Here is a 20326-nt window from a genome sequence, read left to right on the forward strand (position 1 = left end):
CGTTTTATAGTGAGATCTAACAGCAGTGTGGATACCAAATTTGGTTACTCTAGCCTTAATAGTCTCTGAGATTTGTGGTTGCCTCAGATTTTCGTCCTTTGCGGGGGCGGAAGGGGGTGTGGCGAAATTTGGACATGAAACGGTCAAGGTCCGATATCACAGGAGTGTGGATACCAAATTTGGTTGCTCTGGCTTTTATAGGTTCTGAGATCCTTGAACTCATATTTTGCAATTGGCAAAACCGACCATGAAACCTGTGTGTTAGAGTGAGACAGAGCGAGAAAGAGTGAAATTGTTTTCGTGATTCTGGCTGTAATAATTATACGATCTGGTTCAGATTTTGCACTCTAGAATATATAGTTATCTTCTACGATTCTGCGTTTAAAGTTTTCTCGTATCGTCGAAATTGTGGATGCCACAGATTTTCGCCCTTTGTGGGGGCGGAAGTGGGCGGGGCACAGTTTTGAAATATTTTTGGAGCAGTGACATATCACAGAAGTCTGGATCAAAAACATCATTGCTCTAGCTCTTATAGTCTTTGAGCATTAGGCGCTGAAGGGGACGGACAGACGGACAGACGGACGGACGGACAGACAGACAGGGCTCAATCGACTCGGCTATTGATGCTGATCAAGAATATATATACTTTATAGGGTCGGAAACGATTCCTTCTGGACGTTACACACATCCACTTTTACCACAAATCTAATATACCCCAATACTCATTTTGAGTATCGGGTATAAAAATGATTCAAGAAAAAATCCTAGACAAACTATCACTGAAGGTGGACTACCCCAAACAAGGATTTGGAAACACAAATGATGGAAACTCTTCACTCTTTGTGAAAAACGAAATTACTGCAGAAATAACTGGGGTGGATATTGACATTATCAAAAGATTGGGTGTCATTTTAAATATTTTAAATTGCAAAGAAAAAATAAATACCCGCAAGTTTGGTGAATATGCCTCGAAGACTGCAGAGCTGTTACTGGAAAAATATCCTGAAAAGAAGCTAACTCCCACGCTTCATAAAATTCTGGCACATGGTCAAATTTTAATTGAACATCAGAGCCTACCAATTGGAGAGATGTCAGAGGAAGCCCATGAAACAAGAAACAAAGACTACAAAAAATACAGGAATATGAATACGTGCAAGACATCACGAATTAAGCAAAACCAAGACCTTTTCAACATGTTGGCAGCCTCTTCAGATCCATATATTTCATCCATTAGATATAAGAGATCACAAATTAAATCGGCAAGTAGTTATTCTTCAGAAATGATAAGTTTATTAGATATTCCTCCCACTAAACAGGAAGTGGAGGATTATTTTACAGAAACAACAAAATTAAACCAACTTTCAGATTAAACAAAAAATTTTTTTTAATTTAAATTTTTTAATATTAGGTTTAGTTGAAAATTAATTAAAAAATAATATTTTATAGTAAAAAACCCATTAAAAGTAATTTTCGATAAAAAAAAAAAATAGAAATTGAGCATTTTACATTGATTACAGATAAAATTTTGAAAGATTTTTCTTTCAAATGCAGTTTGTTTCATGAAGAAGTCTCTTCTCCGCCGCAAGCAGCTGTGGTCCACACCTCTAGTCCCCCGCGTCCGCAGCCTGATTAAAGGCAATTACCAATATTTCTTGCAAATTTCTACACCCACCCTGGGCTACCTTAAAAAAGCCCACTAGTCTTGGACAACGTCAAGCAATGAGTCACTAAATCTTCTCTTAAACACCCACTTCCATGGATGTGATGAAAACAGACCTAGCTACTTCGCGTCACCTGGGTTAGGATTAAAGTCGTCTTCATTCCCCAAGCAGGCAAGCCATTGCACACTGTCCCCAAAGACTTAAGACCCATAAGTCTATCGGCTTTCTTTCTGAAGACTCCTAAGACTGCATCTCATGGCGAGTATTCCGCCTAGTTTAATCTGAGGTTCCCAGCAGGTCTATCGGATAAGAATATCCACCGAAGTGGCCCTACACACGATCACATCGATCGAGCTACTTTGGTAGTCTTCCTCGACATAGAAGGCGCCTTAAACGTCATCCTCCCAGCCGCCATCACGAATGCCCTAACGGACCTGGGGGTTGATTCCGAGACGGTGAGCATAATCGATCAGATGCATCAATGCAGGATAGTTGACGCATTACAGGGGACGTCAACGTCCACCAGATTTGTCAACAGGACAGAGTCCTCTCGCCCCTCCTATGGAACGTGGCATTGAACGAACTGCTGCGGAAGACATTATCATAGCATTCTCCGGTAAATTTTCGCAGACGCTGTGTGAGTAATTTCATAAAGTTGTCAAAATGGGCAGACAAATGAGGGCTAGGTGTTAACCCGACTACAACAGAACTTGTGCTTTTCACTAAGAAGTACAAAGTTCCGGTACTAACACCTCCAAAACTCTATGAGGAAATGTTAGCCTGTAGCAACAATGCCAAGTATCTTGGCCTAATCCTCGACAGAAAGCTTGATTAGAAACTGAGCAAAGAGGATAGAGTAAAGCAAGACACAGTGGCCCTCTATACATGCAGGAAAGCAATCAGACTAAAATGGAGAGAGCTCAGTAGAGTTCAATGTACTGCAGAGCTATGCATAACTGTCGGGCTACGCACTACTCCAGGTGAAGCCCTGGATACCGTGCTGGACTCCTTCCCGTAGATCTCATGGGAAAGAAGGTTGCAACAGTTTCCGCCCTTAGAGTAAGAAGAATAGAGTAGAAGAAACCAAACCATTGAAAGCATCCGCGTTTGGAATCCTGACGAGACTCCCGCAAATTACCAGAGAGGACAGATTACTGTATCCCTAGTGATCAGCTCAAACTCTGCGACTGTAAATGACTGCCGCAGGTCTGAACGAGATATCTTCCTTACATGAGTACCCCGACACAGGGACATCGATGGGAATGATGCCGCCGTCTAACTGCCGCCACAGTTAAACTAACCAAAACTTCTTTCAAATGTAGTTCGTTTCATGAAGATATCTCTATTCAGTCAGGAACTACTAATTTAACAAGCTGAAATGGCCGAATGTTTCACTATGCGTCGTTGCGGCGGCACGCTATTATTCGGCTTCAGCTCATCGGCTTTGTGGGTGATAGTCTTGGGAAAACTGTCCGAGGCTTATTGTTTCAACGAGGAAAATTCGAAGATTTGAGCGTGCGGTCGACAAAGCGCTAGAAGCAAACCCGGTAGAAAACAGAAAAAAAGAGCAAGTCATAGTGGGGATGGATTTCCAATGGACCATCGAAACAACAAACAACATCGACGTTTCCCTTAGAGCTCCATCCATCTACAAATTTCTTGTGGATAGACCCTGAACGTGACTGAGCTAACCACAACCTGAAATAGGTCCCTCACACTCTTAAACATCAGATTCCTAGAGAGATTAATATAGAATAAGGGACGGTCCACACATTCGGAACGTGGAACTATTCCGATAAGAATATTCTTTACACTTTGGGAGCTATAATCTTTATTGAACTAGTTAATCCAGTATGCGCGAAAAGTGTTTCCACACTGAGTAAATGCAAGTCTTCGACGGGGCTAAGGCTATAATCTCAATAAAACAGGTTCATCCAGTATGCGCGGAAAAGTGTAAATGAGTAAATGTTTTTCTGAATATGTGAATTCGAAGCGATTGATGACTGCGTCGAAGTTCAATACGGTGTTGAACGATGGCAAAATCCAGTCAGTAGGGCCTCTAATCTAATTTCTGATTATGAGCTTTGCTTGGTAGTGCTTTGAACTACCCTTGTACCCCTTGTACAGCGTATAGGTAGTCTTTGCTGATTGGCGCTAGACAACATATGCCCCACTGCCCCATGGATCTCTGGCAACCACCACCATTGGCAACTAAAGCAAAATTTGATGCTTTAATTATTTTCCTAATTCGTGATTACATATTTGTAATATTTGTAATGGTGTACATTTAATTATTTAACTTAATTATGTTTTTTTCTCGTCATCGTAATTCTTTCTTTCTATCTCTTTCTTCTTCTTAATATCAGTCTCTTTAAAAATTTTCTTTCTTCATATTTTTTTCTTTACCATTGAAATTTCAATTCATTTCACTCTCGCATGATACAACTGCCAGAAAAAATTATTAATAAACCAATAAAAGAATATTATTTAAAATAAACAAGGGGGAGCATTATGAGTCGCTGTTGCGACCACAACTCTATATTTATACCCGATACTTGGCAGACAGCGCCACGAACACCAAGAGAAATGGCACAAAAGAGAGGGAAACAGAGAGAGCCGATCGATCTCACACCCACGCAGATGAAGGGCCGACGGCAATACGCCCAAGAGGCCGGCAGCCGAAAGCTGCGAAGCATCGAAGTGGCGGAGAAGCTGCAGAAAAAGATAAGAATGACCCGGTCCAGGGGGTGCGACACTCGAGAGTGGTTTCCGAACTCCCACGCGGAACAGTCGAGCCATGGAAAGGTAATATCAAAAAGTGATCGTAAAGTGACAGGAAAGTGAACGCCACGGAGATCATCAGCAGCAGGAGCCAGAAGGCAACTGGACATCGGCGCGGGGTGAAAAAGGTGAGCCACCTTACGTCAGAGAGCAGGGAAGTGATCGGTGCTTTAGGTGTAGCCACCTAGTCGTGGATTCACGCGGCATCCGCAAAGCTGGACTCCCTCTCCTACACCCTTGCCCTGGGGAGCCAGCGGGTGTGTGTCGTGGATCATGCGGCATCTGCTAAGCTAGGCGCCCCTCTCCCACACCCTTCCGATCCCTGACCCGAACCCCTTTTCCCCGCCACGCATGACCCCCGACGCACGTTTCTGCAGCTCCCAAGCATGGATTCACCCACGCCTCGTGGCCGGGCCAGGCCCGACTGTCTCACGATAAACACCACGGGTGCGCTTTCTCCACGAACGGCTCTCCCCTTAGGTCCTCACACAACAAATTTTGCTGTGGGGAAGGACCGGGCCCTGGACAGACTGAGAACTTCCTTACACGTTCTTAATTTTGTCGTATCTTCAAAGTTATGGATGCCACAGATTTTCGTTCTTTGTGGAGGAGGAAGGGGTTGGGGCGAAATTTTGAAATAAACTTGTAACAGTGAGATTTAACAGTAGTGTGGATTCCAAATTTGGTTACTCTAACTCTTACAGTCTCTGTGATCTAGCGATAGGCAAAGCCACCATGAAACGTGTGTGTTAGAGAGAGATAGAACGAGAGAAAATTAAATTGTTTTCTTCTTTCTGGCTATAACAATGGTTCTTTGTTTTTCGGTTCTTTGCGTTTGGTTCTGGTTCAGATTCTGTAGTCCAGAAGATGTGTCATTCTCTACGATTCTGCGTTTTTCGTTTCCTCATATTTTTAAAATTGTGGATGCCACAGATTTTCTTCCTTTGTTTGGAAATACACTTGTCACAGTGACATATCACAGAAGTCTGGATACAAAATGTCGTTGCTCAAGATCTTATCGTCTCTGATAACTAGTCGCTCATAGTGGCGGACAAACAGACATGACTCAATCGACTCTGCTATTTATCGTCCAAAAATATATATACTTTATGGGGTCGGAAACGCTTCCTGACACACATCCATTTTCACCAAAAATCTAACATACCCCTTTACTCGTTTTGAGTATCGGGTATAATATATAAAGATTATAAATTATTAATTAAAATTTTTTATAAGGGCTAAGGTGTCTTCTTTTCTAAGAACGGACCAACAACGAGAGAAAGAAGTCAACAAACGCAATAATCAAAACAAACACCGTAACATTAAGTGCGGTTTCTTTGCTGTTTGCATCGTTCTCTCTCTCCACACGATTACACGTCGCTGAACCGCATACCCTATATCGGCTTTGAAGATTGTGCCTTTTTGCCAATCAATTTCACATAGTCATTTCGGGTAATTTTTCTATCTTCTTTTGTATTTGTTGTTAACTCACCCAGATACTCACTTGTTCTTTTTGGTCCGGCTGTGAATGTGTTTGTCTTTAACTTATGACCACTCTATTAGCCAAACACAATATCCACTAAACTACCGAGATTGAACTGATGTAGCGAAAATTCTGCTGCAATGCCTCGCCTTCTTTCTGCTTTCTTCTTTTTGTCTCCAGATGTTCTTGCCTTTTTTGCGGCTTCTGGTCTGCCAACGAATATTGCGTCGGGGAGCGTAGCCACTTTACTAGTATTTTCTTGCCCCTGTCAGACTGGTCAGATATTTGAGGAAAAATGTCAGAATTTTCTTTGCAGAGAAAAATCCCCTGCTTCTCACTTTTTCTTTGCAACCGTAATGTTTTTGTCTCCTCATGTTGTTCGTTGTGAACAAAAATAATGAACGGAAACACCTTGGCCTACCAAAATCTATTCGGCAATACAATGTTTGAAATTCCATGTACTTTTTTTAATTATTTTCACTCTATATTTACCTGGCCGAAATCTAGGCAATTTTTAATATAAATACCCCCGGGAACTATTTTAAAATATCCACGGATGCGTTTAATAGTTCGCGATTAATTTCGAAACCATTCTCGCTCCATTCAAAACGATCGATTAAATCTTCTTTCGCAAAACTCGCGACTCGTAATTAACAACGTAATGTGTTTAAATTTCCCGCCCAAACGACAGTCAAAATGTGATCTAGACGAAAAGTAAATACAAATTTGTGGTTCGTGTTTTTCTGAAAACCATGCACACTGCTGGATAATCAGTAATGTTTGATATGAGGCAAATTGGCATGAAATCGGTTACTGCCTTATGTCTTCTGCATGAACCTTTCCTATAGGAAATGTCGATTTTACAACTCGCACTCTAGCCTTAACATATGCTGGACACAATTTGATTGCTTTATTTCTCTCAAAATTATTCTGTAAAAAGTTTCTTCTGAAAACATCTGCTTAGCAAAATTCATAAATATTCGCTAAAATTCGTAAGGTCTTAGCCGTTCCTGTCATTACGTAAACTTCCGGAATACGATTTCTTACTTTACCTTTCCAAAAAAAACACTATCTGGTATTAAAATGTTCATATCCGGGGAATTTCGTTGTTTTTGCGTTATTCAGCTGCTCCAAAAAGTACATTCCTGATCTACTTCGAGGCCAAACAACGATCTAGATCGGACCCTTCTTCTGGTTTTCCGACTTTCTATTAAGACAAACTGCACACTGCGGTTTATAAACATTATTCTCTCCGCATCTACTGCAAATCGTTCTTACAAATATGTCCTTCTTGCTCACAGCTCCAACCACCTGCTTGTTCTGTTATCAAATTTTCTCTCATACGACAAATTTTTTTTTTGTCCTTATTTCTTCGAATTAAATCTGATGTCGTACTTCCATATGAAGATTTCGGATGAGCATTTTTATGACTCACGCTTCTTCCAGAAGTACTGTCAACCGTGTTTCAATACTCATAGCGTCATCATAGTAGTCATCAAAGCTTTCTCCTAATTCCTGCTCTCTAGCCCTCATTTCCTCTTCTGTCTCATCGTCAGTACGTAAATCTACATATTGCTGTTTAAGGGCCGTACAGAACTACTGCCACTCGATTACGACGACTTCTTTTCGATATTGCCAATACCAATCTCTCGCATTTCCGGCAAGCAGAATGTGTAGATTTTTGCAGATGGCTTTAAAATTGCTGCTGCGACAGTCATGGGTAAACCCTCGAAGACGATATAGATCTCCCTCTACGATCTTATGTCCTGTACTTTTCGTATTATATCCTTTTGGAATGGTTTCTATTTGTGGTTGTGCATTACTTTTTCACCGGAACCCACTTGATCTGATTTAATCTCTTTAACACTAACCAACTTCCTACCAACTTGAAATTCATTATGCACTTCAATATGAGAGGTTTACTAGGCACTCATGGGATGGATTTCTGGCTACTTTCGATCCAGGTTTAAAAGAGTCTTCTTCAAAAAATACATTTCTTCACCAGAGAAGGTTACTTCTGGAGTACCATAGGGAAGCGGATGAGTACTCATGCATGCGGATGATGCTAAGCTCTATAACTACACTTCACTTCAATCTCGCTTTGCAATCCGATATCAGTAATTTTCGGTCATCGTGTTGTGCAAATTGGTTACACCTTATTGCCTCGAAATTTAAAACTATATATCGTTGTCCAGTCTATCTCCACGTAACACATCTAACACGTAACACGCTTCTTGTGGTACCTTGTGCCTCAATATTATTGCTCATCCTCATTAGTAGTTCTTGGTTGGACAGTTTTTGATATTGTTCGTAGTATTTTTATATTTACATATTCCGGCCACTGTGTACGATTGTTATAATATATTTTCGCAATAAATTCCACCAAGTCCACATATCCACGGTTTGGCGTTCAGAACTTCCTCTTCTCCATTCAAGCTCACCTGCTTTGCGACTCTGATACGCGCTACTGCAAATCCATCAGATAACCATGCCAACTGGTGAAAAGAAATCTCGCAAGAAGTTTGAGCGGGTGAGTTCGCTGAGTTTGACGCATCCACCCAGCTCCATCGGCCCAGTCACTACGCCCAAATCTTCCCGTCTGGGCCCAGCTGAGCGAGGTCCGAGCACGTCCCGGGCTCACAAACCACATGCCTTCGAGGCTTTATTGCTCCCCTCGGTAGTCCCTCGCACGGTTCCTAGCACCATGGCCTAATCGGCCGCCAGTTCCGCACGGTCTAAGTTTGCCTTGGCTGCAAGCAGACTGACACGCTTCGACCAGAAGCTCAGCGCTCCAGATACTAGCACACTAACCTGCTCGCTCTCCCTAGTCCATCAAGATCAACTCCGAAGTCTCTGGGTGAAAGTGGACGCGGAGTTCGAGGCCTGTTTGGGTGCGATAGCGGAAGTAGATCCAGAGGGGGTAGCAGACGTCCAATGGATGTACGATGACTGCTGCGCGGTCTGCGCGCAATGCCTTGCCGAACTGAACGATCAGCTCGAGCCCCCGACTGTCTCTCACACGCCTCAACTGGCCATTCAAGGGCCGACTTCCGGCGGCTGCCGTCTTCCTCCATGTGACACTGAAGTTTTCAGTGGGGACTACCAGCAGTGGCCCACGTTCCGAGACTCCAGTAGAAAAACTGTTCCACCTCAACAAAAAAACAAGCGGTGAGGCCCACGACATAGTGGCACAGGCTCCACTCACGAACGAAGGGTTCGCGTCCGCATGGAGCTCCCTCCGTGAGCGTTTCCAAAACAAGAGGCTGATACTCAAGGCCCAGCTAAAGAACCTTTTCGGTCTGCCCCAAATCCGTACCGAGTCAGCAGCAGCGCTAAAAGAGCTCCAGAGGGCCGTCCACAAGTGCCTCACGACACTCACCCATTCCGAGGTCTCCACAGACAGCGTTTTCGCTGACGGAGTGTTAGTGTACCTCATTTCGGTTAAGCTGCCAAAGACGACCTTAGAGCTTTGGGAACAATGGCTGACGCACAAGTCCGAAATTCCCACCTGGCACGCCATGGACAAGTTCCTGGCGGAACGGTACCTGTCTCTCGAAGTGACCGAGGACGGCATCCAGGCATGGAGGCTCTGGCCTACTCCAGGGCAAGCTACTCCACCTACTCCACTTCAAACAACTCCAGAAGCAATCTGTTTCGGTCTCAAGGAAGTCCTTATCCTAGGAGTGTCCACTCGTTCGAGACAACAGGGAATCAAATGAGGAGCACGTGTGATCTCTGCTCCAAAGAGTATCATACAATCCGTCTATGCCCTCACTTCCTTCAAATACCCGCTGACGATGAACTGCTTTGCACCACACACTTCTACACCGTAGCAATCCAGCAAACTCCAGCGAAGCGATTTCCACAACGGCACAAAATTGAACTAAATGCCACAGCCTACGTTATTGCGGAAGTGGCTGCGAATATTCCATCGCATCCGATCTCGCAAAGGTTCTTGAAAGACCTGCCGAACCTCTCATGGGCGGATCCGACGTTCTATGAGAGTTCACCAATAGATGTTCCGATTGGAGCGGATATCCTTCCGTCCATTTAGTTAAGTGGCTCACTGACCAACATCTGCGGCTCTCTCCTCGGGCAAGAGACCATTTTCGGCTGGGTACTCACAGGTCCAGTGCCTCAGGTGATGAATCAAATCTCATCGTTCTCGAGTCAAATTTCCAGACGACCTATCAAACTGGTAGAAGACTCGGGGTCTTTTTATGACAGCAATTTCCTTCCAGCTCCCTCCGCAGAAGTTCTCGAACTGTCTCCTGACCGACGGAAATATTTCCAAAATATGCACTGTATGAAAGCTCAACGCTCCGGTCCGAATTCAAGCCTGAACTCGAAGTTCTCTGCACCCAGATATGGCCCCACGTCCCCGCGCCAACCGCACCATGGAGAACCGACGTGCTTGGGAAATTGGCTCCTACCGTTGCCGAATCTGCCAAGGAGTCTATCCGCTACGGACCTTCCACCAATTTCTTCTCCTGAGCCCCGAAAAGAGACTCCAAGCTGTCCTTCTCAACCATTATTGCGGGAACTGCCTGGATCACCAACACTCCGGCAAGGATTGTCGCAGTGGCGGGCTGTGCAGGGTGTGTGGCAAGAACCACCACACGCTACTCCACGTACGCCGCCCTCGTCTTCCACATTTCTTGCGACGGCTACTAAGAGGTTCCCTGCATCAACGATTTTGATGTTGGAGAATTGAGCAGCGATTCGCCCCACTACAAACAATATCCTCTACTATATTATATGCACTACTAATAGCCTTTTTACATAGCCTTTTCGTAATTAGTAAACGTATTTGTATTTTTAATTAAAGATTAGTTCTTGTAGTAAGTGTAGTTATAATTTTCTTCGAATAGTCTAACACCTATCTTTCCTGCATGTTCGGTTCGGAATACGCGGCATGTGAAATCGTCTCTCGGTCTCGGTTGGTCGGGAGGAGAGCTGTGTGCTTCCCTGGGATCTGTGCGTAACAGCCTTCTGCTGATGTAAAATGGGCCACTTAAAATTGACAGATTTTGAATATTAACGTCCAAACATTAAGGGCAAAGTGAAATTGCCACTATTATTCCGCCACCAGAGCCATTGCATTCCTTGCTTTGTGACGAAACACCAGAATCACGAAATTTTCTAGCGAACGAAATACAATGGCTGTTTTCAAATGTCTTCATATCGAGCGAAATTTCCAGAAGAACAAGGATTTAATCCAACATTCATGGTTATTTATGTTGAAGAGTAAATGTTCATTTTCTACTATGATACAAAATTGCCTAAAATGTAGTTTGCTAATTATCTGAATCTAATATATAAAATTCTCGTGTCACAAATTTTGTTGCTGAACTCCTCCGAAAAGAGTCGACCGATTTTCGTGAAATTTTGTGTGTATGTATTTATATAAACATAGTATAATGGAAATGATCAATTAACAGAGTAGCTAAAAGAATTGCATCGCTCTTCAATTTAACCTGTGCTGCTTTTTCTCACGCATTCCTGCTCGTTTCCTTTCCTCGCTTTTTTCAAATATTAGCACGGCTTAACCCTTTGCTCTGTGTTTTTTGTCTGTGCTGTTAGGCGCAACGATATTTTGCGCTTCCATTGCGGTTTATGCCAAACTTCTGGTTACGACATGGAAGATGTGTGGATTCGTTGTATTCAGGTCTAACTTGTCCAGCTTAACAATTGGCTGACTATGCAATCCACATGCAGTGCGGTCCTTAGCTACTCGCATGTCCATGATAACGCATTTGCTCCACTGCGCCCTGTGGCTTGTTTCGTCCGATAGAACCACGACGTCTCTTAGTTGGATGGGGTTAGTAGGAGGGCAAGGCTACTTTGCCTAAGACACGGTAGGTATTCTGTATGAAGCTGTCTACAATCTAACCTGCAAAACTCTTACCAAGTAGAACTCCTATTAAACTGTTTTCGTCATTTAATGGCATCGAACTAGTCTCTGGTCTCAGGAAGTGATTCGGTGCAAGTACGTCGGCTTCTGGACTGTCCAACGCTAATTTAGATGCATGGAATGTATCATATTTTCCATTATAGCCAGTGCTGCTCGCAACACTGGTTCTTGTACTTGTGTCTCCTCCAGTATTCCAGCTAGTATGGATTTTACCGATTTGATCATTCTCTCCCACCGCACCGCACCTCCACACGAGTTTTAATTTCCATTTCTTGGTCACGAATACGGACAAATACCAGGAGCGTTTTCTTTTGACCATTTCATCCGTGTTGAATTTCCGGACGTAGCCGATGCTTAGTATCTCAGGATCAGTTTGTTTAGGAACTATCGTAGCTTTTTGTCGCGTGTCATACGAGATTCTAGGCATCTAGTCGTCGCACTGCCGACTTTCTAGAAAACCCACGTTGCCATACCGCCAGAAAAGTCTTGTCTCACATCTTTTCACTTCGCTGCAAAATCTTGTGGAATTGTCTATTATTGTGTTTGCTTTTTTATCTTCCTTGGACCTATGTGTTTTCTTTGATATACTGACGCATACCGTGCCTTATGAGAAACTCTCTTTTATGACAGCATCTAGCTGTGGATGACTATTGTATTCGCATGAATGCATTACTCGAGGGCTATCCCACCTCAACCTGGACGATAAATTGTGAATCCTCGCGCTCTTTCACGAAACTCCGAGTTTCAAGTTGTCCAATCCGATGCTCTCACATTCTTTTTTCTATTATTATTATTACGGTAATTAATTTATCGAATCTTTTCTCTTGAAGACTAACGACAAGTAGGCAGATCTTAATATAATATATTTATTTAATTAGTTCAAATCAAATCTGAAGAGTACAGTCCTACCTATTTTTGTTGGGGGGAGGTCTCTTCGCCGGAGTCGTGTACACTAACCGTGTGCCAAGTTAAAGACTGCACAAGTCCATTAGGATGGACCTGAGGCTTGATAGTTTAACTCCAGTTTTAATTGTGACTGGACGTTTATAAGTCATTGCAGATTACTAGCTTTAAATTTCAGTAGATTTGTTTTCGCTTTGATGTGTTTACGCCAATTGAGCCGTCTATCCAAATGTACACCAAGGTATGTTATTTCGGTTGCTTGTGTAATTTAAATGTTAATCAGAGACACTGGTGAGCAATTTTGTCTATTTAGGGAAAGGGTACATGTTTGCACTTTTGCTGTCACATTCTTGTAACCGAGTATCGGTAGCTTTTCTAGGTACGACTGAGATCTTATGATTGAGTCATTTAGTGTCTGCTTTTGCAGATCAAGATTTTTGACTGTTCTCACGTTTTAAAGCGTGAATTTGTGCGCCACATTGTCTGCTACTCATTGCGTGATGTCTCCGGTCCAGCGTAAGCATAACTCCGAAGAGCCGTCGATGCTTAGATATCCGTTATCTCCGTCTCAATCAGGGTACAGGCGTTTTTTTTTTTGGTCTAGAGCGAACCGATCGGCCTATACAATGTTAAGAGGAAATATCTAAACAACGCAGCTTCGTTCTGCCTTGTGTGTAAAACCGTAGCTTTGATTGTTTGCCAAAGCACTTCCAGCATAGCTTACTTTATTTAACTCTAGAAACTGCTTACAGTCTTCCAATTTGTGCATCCCATTGCACTTACGACAGGATGGTTGTGCGCTATCGTTATGAACCATAAGTCCAACTCTTTGATTCTTCTTCATTGTGCAGAATTATTTTTCTGAAGCTACTGGCATCACGGTGCTTGCATATGACGTTACTTGGAAGAGTTAGTCATCAAATAGTTGTACCTATTTGTAGTTTTTTTTTTAAATAAAAATACAGGCTGGCAAAAACCCTCTAGCTGAACCCTCCACGAGGGTGCCGGCTGGGCAATGGACACTGCATTATCCCGGGCGAGGATAATGCACTGTCGCTTGCCCTGCCCGGGGTAATGCAGTGTCTAGCTAAGGCTATGGTCCATCGTTTTCCCGATCTAAAGTCGGGGGGAACTGAACCAAGGCCATGGCTAGAGGTGCCTGGCGGCCAGGCATAAAACGCTAGAGTGTGGTCCCCCCGAAAAACACTAACCGGTATGGACCTTCGGGCCAATTATGGAGGCAGATAAGGAGCAAGCACGGGTTGGGATGTCAACCCAAACGTCGGTGGAAAGCGTGACTGCTACCACCGGCGGGCACGGGGAGGAGCAATCCTCTCTGCGTGTCGCCAGCGGTCACACCTCGGGCATGGTGGGAGGAGGTCATGTCAGTTGTAATACTACTGCCACTTAAACGACGCGTTGCAGGGTGAGCCGCGCGGGTGCCGTTGTCGACGCAGACTCGGACCTGGAGAGCGTGCTATACATTAGCAAGACCGAAGAGGAAAGCCTTCTCCGCTCGCCGGAACCAGGTACCAGCTCCCTGCGTAGGGAAGGGCCGAAGCATTCCAGGGAGGGGATGAAGGCAAAAGCTCAGTATAAGGCGGCCCTCAAGTTACTGAGCCGGCTCCGGGGCAAGGCAGATATCTCCCAAGAGGAGAAGTCCAAGCTAGCCTGGGCTGAGCAACGGGTACAGGAAGGCAGATGCCCCAGATGAAGGCAACAAATGGTGGATTCGCCAACAAGGTGGAGGAGATGTTGGCCACCAAGAGGCAACTCTCGATCGAGAGTGCTGCCAAAGACACTCCGGCGAGCAATCGGCAACGCGGGCCCAAGGTGGCCACCCCCCAGCCGAAGACGAGGAAGCCGAGACAGAAGGCCATGAGCGAGGTGTCCAAGACACATCTCATTGTGGCCTTGATCGATCGCAGCGACGAGAACGGGAAGATGACGGCGGCGCAGTGGAAGTTAGTCCACGCGCAGCTCGTCGAGGCACTGTTCTCGCGAATGGAGGAGGACTCTAGCGCTCCCATGCCCACGTTCGATGGAGCGGGATGGCTGAACGGGGTCAAAATCCTCAAGTGTAACGACGACCCAACGCGGCAGTGGCTGGTGCAGAAGGTGCCCCTACTGGAAGCTCTGTGGGAGGGGGCCAGGCTGGACGTGGTAGACAGGGAGCTGATCCCGTCCATACCAGAGGCGAAGGTGCTCTTCCCCAATGCTGTCCAGGGGGAGCGAGCACTGAAGCTGCTGCAGAGGCAAAATCCGGACGTGCCAACGGCCGACTGGAAGCTTCTGCATGCCGGTAGCCCACTACCCAACGAGGGGGGCCAGCACGTGATCCTCCAGATCAGCAAAGAGGCGGAGGACATCCTGTATCCCAAGTTCGGGACGATAGCGTGAGGCGTAGGTAGCGTATACCTACGGCTGAAAAAGCGCCACCCCGAGGACAAAGATGCGCACACCCTCCAGGCAGGCGAGGTCGAGTAGGACCTAGGTCTGGAGACCATAGTGGAGGCCGCCCAGGGTCTTGCGCTGGACGACTCGGAGGAGGAGGAGGACGGTGACCTGACAATCATAGTCAACCCGTCGTGCGAGGTTGAGTTAGACACCCATGACACTATGGGTGCTGCAACTCAATCTCCATAAAAGCAAGGTAGCGTCGGCGGAGCTCGTCATTGCCATGGAGCAAGGGCCCGCCGACATAGCTTTAGTCCAGGAGCCGTGGATTGCGTCAGGCAACTCTTTGGCCGGACTAAAGTCCTCAAATTACAGCCTTCTCTACTCAACATCGGTAAGCAGGAACAGAACCGCCGTACTCGTATGGAAGGGAATCCATGCTCATCTTATGTCTCATTACAGAACGGATGACCTGACGGTGGTGATGCTGGAGAGCGAGGAAAAGCGCCTAATGGCAGCTTCCTGCTACATGGCACACGACAGGCTCGCCCCACCGGAAGAACTTAGGAGTCTGGTGACAGAAGCCGGCTCCAAAAATCTCCAACTGCTCATCGGTGCAGACGCCAACGCCAATCACAATGTGTGGGGAAGCCCTGACATCAACGATAGGGGTGAGTCACTCTTAGACTTTATCTTATCCACTAACTTAGACGTAGCAAACGTGGGGGAGGAACACACTTTCGTGGGTCCCACCTCGTCCAACGTGCTAGACCTAACTCTTGTCACGGGAAAGAGTACCTTGGTATCTGACTGGAGAGTTCTCGAAAGACCATCCTTCTCAGACCATTAGTACATTCAGTTGAAGTTCGAGTTCAAAAACTCTTCGATGATAAACATCCGGTATACAAACTTTCTCTCAACCTCAAGGAATTTTTTAAAATCGCCAAACAAGCGATCGAAGAGATCGTCAAAAATGGAGGAAATTCTTTCTTTTTGGTTTTGATTTGAATAAACCTCAATACATATGCAATGACTCTTTCTAGCCTCTTTTGGCCAATGTTCCTTAGATTTCGCCAACCATTGAGGCCCTTTCCACCAAATCTTAAAATCTTTTAGCTTGATGCTACATCTGCTGGATTGTCTTCAGTTCTAACGTGTCCCCATTCAATTTCTTTAATCTTTCTTACTTTGCCAGTTCGACGCCTGATAAAGTTGTCTTTATTGTCTCCATTCTTTATCCAGGCTAGAGTAATAGTAGAATCACTCCAGGCACTCCAAACTATTTTGGAATAGTTTTCCGATTCTTCTTTGGATTAACTTTGCTTTTGCTGGATATTATAATTGTAGAATTATCTACCTTGGCATACACTATGGCAGCATAAGCCTTTTCGGATGCATCGGAAAACCCATGAATTTGCATCGACTTATTGTGTTGAGAATTTAGCTACCTCGATATCCGAATGCTCTCTAACTCTGAACTATTTTTAAACGAATTCCATTCCCGAGTATCCTGTTCTGATAATTCTTCATCCCAATTTTTGTCTGCTAGCCAAAGTTTTTGAATAAACAATTTTCCCACAAGTGTCACTGGAGACAACCAGCCTAAGGGCTCATACATCTTGGCTAAGGTATATAATACTATTCTCTTGTTATTTTTCTTAATTGGTTCATAGTGGAAATTTAACCTAAACTCGTCTTTAACCGGTTCCCATTGTAGTCCTAATGTTTTGACGGAAACATTAAACCCAAGTTAAACCCAACCTTATTAAACTTCCGGGTAACTTCTTTTACATGCTTTTTAGCATCCAGTATCGTGTCGGCACCTGTCATCAGGTCGTCCATATAAAAATCATTCTTTATGATTTCCCAAATTGCTTGATTTTTGCAAGTATCTGCTATTGCAACAAGTACCCTGGTTGCTAAGTAGGGTGCTGAAGCTGTACCGTACGTAACGGTTCTACGTTTATAATCTTGTAACTTTTCGTTTGGGTTATCTCTCCAAATGATATGCAAATATTGTTGATCGCCTTTATCAACATTAATTGCCGGTACATTTTTTCAATGTCCGCAGATATTACAAATGGCCATTTACGCCATTTCACCATAATATTGAAGATATATTTTTGGACCCTTGGTCCAACCCACATGATATCATTTAAACTTTTGTTTGTGGTTTTTGGTGAAGTATCGAAAACCACCCTCAGCTTTGTCGTTAGACTGGAATCTCTTATGACTCCTTGATGGGGTAAATAATATTTCCCATCTTCTTTGGAGTCTACCATATGTCCTAAGTTTTTATATTCGTGCATGAGCTTCACATATATTTTTCTTTTAATGTTGTATTATTGCTGAGCTTTCTTTCTAAACTGTAAAATCACGCTATAGCTTGGGGTTTTGAATCTCCTAGATCCTTTTCTTTTTTAAATGGTACTTTAACCACATACCTACCATTCTCATCTCTTCTTGTTGTTTCCAAGAAATGCTCCTCGCACACATCTTTTTCTTTTTCATTCTTTTCACTTTCCAATTCCCAGAACCGCTCCAAGTCCCCAACTCCAATTGTTGTCGCCACAATAAATTTATCACCTTTTGATTTGGTGCAACCGGATATAATCCATCCGAATTCTGTATTTTGTCCAAGTAATCCGTCTATTTTTACTACTCCTCTTTTAAAATATGGGTATACAAATCTATTCCAATCTACCCTACTTGGTTTGTTAAAGTTAGGGTCTGCCAACACATAATCTTGCCACTTAGTTTTCTCAATATTGAAAGACTTTAATGGTGAAGCTTTCATCAGTTTCGGAAGAATAATTGCTTCAATATTTAGAGGACCTTTATTTAATCATGAGTTTTTACCGATAAAGTAGCTTGTACTTTGAAGTGCAAGAGTCTGTAGATGACACTCCATTTACCTCGGTGTTCGCTCTTTTTATACCCGATACTCAAAATGAGTATCGGGGTATATTAGATTTGTGGTAAAAGTGGATGTGTGTAACGTCCAAAAGGAATCGTTTCCGACCCCATAAAGTATATATATTCTTGATCAGCATCAATAGCCGAGTCGATTGAGACATGTCTGTCTATCCGTCCGTCCGTCTGTCCGTCTGTCCGTCCCCTTCAGCGCCTAGTGCTCAAAGACTATAAGAGCTAGAGCAACGATGTTTTGGATCCAGACTTCTGTGATATGTCACTGCTACAAAAATATTTCAAAACTTTGCCCCGCCCACTTCCGCCCCCACAAAGGGCGAAAATCTGTGGCATCCACAATTTTAAAGATACGAGAAAACCAAAAACGTAGAATCGTAGAGGATGACTATATGTTCTAGAGTGCAAAATCTGAACCAGATCGTATAATTATTATAGCCAGAATCAAGAAAACAATTTCATTCTTTCTCGCTCTGTCTCTCTCTAACACACAGGTTTCATGGTCGGTTTTGGCAATTGCAAAATATGACTTCAAGGATCTCAGAACCTATATGAGCCAGAGCAACCAAATTTGGTATCCACACTCCTGTGATATCGGACCTTAACCATTTTGTGTCAAAATTTCGCCACACCCCTTTCTGCCCCCGCAAAGGACGAAAATCTGAGGCACCCACAAATCTCAGAGACTATTAAGGCTATAGTAACCAAATTTGGTATCCACACTGCTGTTAGATCTCACTATAAAACGTGTATCTCAAAATTTCGCCCTAACCCCTTCCGCCCCCACAAAGGACGAAAATCTGTTGCATCCACAATATTGCAGATTCGAGAATCATAGATAATGACCATATCTATCAGATTGTCACTCTTTGTCACGTCGTTTAAGATTAGCGCCGTCTGCCGGAGGAGAGCCATACTGACTTTTTCCTGCGACGTGTAAAGAGAAGTGTACCGTTGTTCTAAAAATTCCATTACATCTGGCAATGCTTGGATCTCTTTTGTCCTTTTTATATGACTTTCATATAATTGTAAGGAGATACGCGAAAATCGAATTAACTTCTTCTGTTACTTGTGACTTTAATTTGATTAAATGTATTGACTCATTCATAGAATCAGAAGACCATTTAATATGTTTCGTTGAATCGTGATCTAGCATTGGTAAGTCTAGTAAATGATTCAGCTGATCCGAACAAATTTTTTTGTTTATTTTCATACCGCTTGGTCAGCAATTCCCAAGCGCCATTATAATTCTCCAGCGGCCCAGTTAAAAGGTGAGCTACCATACTCCGTGCGTCACCCTTTATCACGATTTTCAAATAATTGAATTTTAGAGATGTACTCAGACTATCTCTGTTATGAATTATTTACAAAATATTTGTGAAAAGCCGTCCCACTCTTTTTCTTCGCCCGAGAATGTGGGTACTTCCACATTCGGAAGATCAGGCAAATCGATATCTTCTTTTTTATCGTTGCCCTTTTAGTATCCATGCTGTTTCCCTCAGCTACGGTTTGCATCCTAACTTCTAGGTTGCTTAACATGCTTTGAGTATAAAAGTCCAACTCGACGATCTGCTCGTTGAAGCTGTCGTTTGTTTCATAGCTATGATTAAACTCCTCAATTTTTGAGCTCAGGAACTCAATTTTTTCCTTTCTCATTCTACACTATCCTATCCACTATTGTCAATTTTGAGCTCTATGTCTTCTTTCAAAAATCCAGTCTCCACTGATTGTAACTTTGTTATTTCTACCTTCCCTTTCGTTAGGGTTTCATTATTTTTTGACTCTACATACTTTTTATGTATGTCCTCAATATTTTTAATCATTTTTTCGAACTGCTGTCTCTTATAGTAGTCATGATCGACTACTCCATATGCTAACAGTGCAGAATTATTGCCTATAACTTTGTTCTTAAGGTCTTCAAATGTTCAAATGACCTGCTTCAATCTTCTTAATCTCCTTTGCTATCGCGGCTTGAGCCTCTAATAGCTTAATTATTTGTTCCGATAACATCTTACTTTAATTTGTTACTTAATTAGGCTTAACAAAAAATGTAAAATATCTGACTTAGCTGATGAATTCTGTTTCTGCTTTTGTTGTTACTGCTGCTGAAGTCGCTGCTGATGATACCGTTGTCGCTGCTGCTGGTGTTGCCTCTGCTTATGTCACTTCAGCTACTGTCACTGCTGCTGATGTCGATACTGCTGAAGTTGCTGTCGCTGATGTCGCTGTGAATGACTTTAGTTGTATAATTCAGAATCA

The 20326-nt window shown here is 43.5% G+C and overlaps 1 long non-coding RNA gene across 1 annotated transcript; it reads right to left on the reverse strand.

The window, feature by feature from the left end:
- Nucleotides 1–1476: 1476 nt before the first annotated feature.
- On the reverse strand, nucleotides 1477–13688 carry LOC117184726 (uncharacterized). Its single transcript, XR_004470158.1, has 3 exons — nucleotides 12749–13688; nucleotides 11834–12690; nucleotides 1477–11773 (listed from the first exon to the last, which is right to left on the reverse strand). It is a non-coding gene; the product is annotated as an uncharacterized lncRNA (long non-coding RNA).
- Between the last annotated feature and the right edge of the window lie 6638 nt (nucleotides 13689–20326).

This window comes from Drosophila pseudoobscura, chromosome X (genome assembly GCF_009870125.1).
Source record: "Drosophila pseudoobscura strain MV-25-SWS-2005 chromosome X, UCI_Dpse_MV25, whole genome shotgun sequence".
NCBI lineage: Eukaryota > Metazoa > Arthropoda > Insecta > Diptera > Drosophilidae > Drosophila > Drosophila pseudoobscura.